The 3,165-nt window shown below is 37.9% G+C and overlaps 1 long non-coding RNA gene across 1 annotated transcript; it reads right to left on the reverse strand.

Moving 5' to 3' along the window:
• Positions 1-487: 487 nt before the first annotated feature.
• Positions 488-2,562, reverse strand: LOC121636069. The gene is made up of 3 exons (XR_006009611.1): positions 2,362-2,562; positions 1,547-1,700; positions 488-664 (listed from the first exon to the last, which is right to left on the reverse strand). It is a non-coding gene; the product is annotated as an uncharacterized LOC121636069 (long non-coding RNA).
• Between the last annotated feature and the right edge of the window lie 603 nt (positions 2,563-3,165).

Here is a 3,165-nt window from a genome sequence, read left to right on the forward strand (position 1 = left end):
AACTACATGGGATTAAGTTTTACTTCATTGGAGACATTTGATGAAGCTTGGAGGACACTTGTTGACATTGCACCCTTTAAGTAGAAAGGACCACGTCTTTGTGTCAGCAACTTATTTCTCCCAGTCCCAGCGGTGCATAAAGCCTTTATAATTTTCATTTTTATTGTCAGGAGACAACATGTTATTAACTAAAAGCAGCGCACACACTCTATTGCCACTCAGGTTGGGGATGCCTGCTCTGTGGCATTTCAGACCGTCTCACTGTGCGCAGGCAGGTGACCTACGTATTTCTCATAACTGTCCCACATTTCTGTACAACAATAAACCAGAGTAGAACAATTAATCATTGTCAAAAAGAACTGAAACGTTTCTGCTTGATGAGTATATTTTCCATAAAATGTATTTTGCTCCAATATAGGTCGTAACAACATCTGCATACAGTACAGGCTGTGTTCTTATAATAAACTTATCACGTTATAACGTGATAAGGTCCAATTTTTTTTTTATTTGGGTGACAGCTCCACGCTTCCGTAGAAACAGGTGTGACAGGTTGACTTGATTGGAGTGTGAGGATCAGGGACAGGTGTGGAGGATCAGGGAACTGCAGGTGGAGGAGTGGCATGACAGGATGTAACAGTCAGATTGAGCTTCTCTCCCCAGGCCTCTGATGGAAAAAAGTACAGGAGACAGAACAAAAAAAGTTGTCTGAACTTTTATCATCAGAGTTTCTTAACTGACTTCATGCGAGTCGGTCGACAGCTCTCAGTAATTCTGTCTTAAACTTTGTTCTGCTAAAATAAATTTTGTTACGCTTTTACTCAAACCAGACTCTTTGTAATTTTTCTACTACAGATGCACCAGTTGAAAGGTTAGTGGTACATCTGTATGGATGGGCTGAACTGTTCCATCTTTATTTTCCCAGTCATGTCCTTTTTCGGATATACTGGTCTTTTATCCCAAAATTTCCACATTGTCTTTGTGCTGCTAGGAAGACGTGTGGCGTGTAGACTGAGTAAAATAACTGTAGTTGTTGTTCAGTTAAACCACAAGTCCATGCTGTTCCAGACAAGATGTTTAAGCGTTAACGCTGAACTGTCCTGTTTGTTTAATAGTTTTTTATATGTGGGATCAGGGCCTGTGGCCTGTTTGAAGTAGATGGTGCATTGCGTGTCTTCAGGTAACTTAAAGACAGACATGGAATTTACTATGTGTTTATGTAACCCCTGACTAAGGTTAAGTAAGTGCAGAATATGCAAACGTATGAACCAGTAACTAGATTCGGCAGGAGTACAATGACAACCTGAGTGAGTGCAGAAGGAAATGGCTGGAAGCAGGAATAAGTGACAGTAACGATTGTTATTTGTAGAAAAAAATTAGAAAAAAATAAAATGCACATTTACAAATTCAATAACAGTGACAATGATACTAAGCCGGCATAAAAACAAAACCCCAGTCTTTGAGCTCAATATTTGTCTTTAAGTCGTTAGTCGAGTCAAACTTTCTTTTTAGTTCAGTTCTGTTCCTGTCCGCGGGTTGGAGTTGTTACCACTTTGCTGATGAACTTCAAGAAGAGGATCTTTAGACAAGAGTTCCATTCAGTTCAGCTCTGGGTTCAGGCTCGCCATCTCCAGCCGGAGAACATCAGGTATCCAGGAGTCCAACTTGTCAGTGACTCAACCATCAGGACGAAAAAACCTAGCCTGCACAACAATATTATTATTATTATTGTATACAGCTAAATATCTCTTCTCTCCCACAGCCATAGCTTTAGTTTTTATCCTCTTTTTCTTACTACCATTTAACAATAAACAATAGTGTTTTACATGCATGTTTTTAACTCAGAGTATCTTTTGTTTTACATGAAATAACTTTTTAACTGAGAAATGAATTTCTCCTATCCTTTTTTTTTTAAACTCAATTAACCATAATTTTATGATTAATTTACTGAAACCAATTAAATTATTGGTTTTAAACCATCTTTCAGATTTTATACATCATAACATGAAATATAACAATAATTTCCTTTAAAGTCAACAGATAATAATAAACCCTTATTTAGCAACTATTTTTAACATTACTTTGGTTTCTCGGTAAGCTTTCACATAGTAAAACAACAAAAATGTACATTTAGCATCTTATAAACATGGCATTTGACCAAGAAAATGGTGAAAAATAACCAAAAATGCTTCGTTACCCTATTGCAAACTCAAATTCCACATAACAAAACTCAAATTCAATCAGAAATAGCATTTCAAGTAGCTTTTACACAATAAACATTCACCCGCGATTAGCGTTAGCATAAAGCTAATCTCAACCTAGCGCTAGCATGTCCTTCCTAGCACACAGGTGGCTTCCACTCACCAAGATGAGGTGTCAGCACGAGCACAGCAAGGGACACAGCCGTATGGTCTCTCTGGCTCATATTCCCTTCCACCAAACGACCCATAAGGTGTGGCTCGGACTGTCTACAATCTCTCTTGTTCATTCTCAGAGTGCAAAAAAACGCTAACTAGTGCGTGTCTCAGTCCACTGCTTGGAAGGTGGAACTGATATTACTCTTAACCAATCAGAAAGTCTTTATCACATAACGTGACCATGAAACAGGAAGATAGTGAAGCAAAACGGACTGCATTTCCTCTTTTCAAAATAAAAGTTTTTCAAAATAAAAGCGTACAATTTTATTCCATAACAGAAAAAGGGGTCATTTTCTACACTGGGTTACATTTAGTTTTTTTTTCTTTTTCTAAATCCTCTGGAATCCTACTTGGTTTTCCAGGAATAAGGTCCAAGCTATAGTAATAATGTGGTTCATTGCTTCCTTCGACCAACAGGGCTTCATCCAGTCTGACTACTTTCATTTCTACGGTTCCTGGAACTACACCTATTTCTAAATGAAACATGAAATCTCGTCCCAGAAGCTTGACGGGACAGTTGGGTGAAAATACTACAGGATCTACATGTATTTTCCAGTGTTAGGGTCAGTTATTTTAGGTGGTTGTGTTAGTTTCTCCTTTTGTAGGTCTCCATTCGCTCAGCCGACCAGAACAGAATAATGTGAGAACTTCTTATCTTTAAGTGTTCTGTTTATTATTGTGTGTGTTTCTGTGTTTTCTGTGTGAATCACATGGTAAAGTTAATGTTTGGCCCAAAACCCACAATGTTTTT

The sequence above is a fragment of the Melanotaenia boesemani genome (assembly GCF_017639745.1).
Source record: "Melanotaenia boesemani isolate fMelBoe1 chromosome 2 unlocalized genomic scaffold, fMelBoe1.pri SUPER_2_unloc_3, whole genome shotgun sequence".
In the NCBI taxonomy this organism is placed as follows: domain Eukaryota; kingdom Metazoa; phylum Chordata; class Actinopteri; order Atheriniformes; family Melanotaeniidae; genus Melanotaenia; species Melanotaenia boesemani.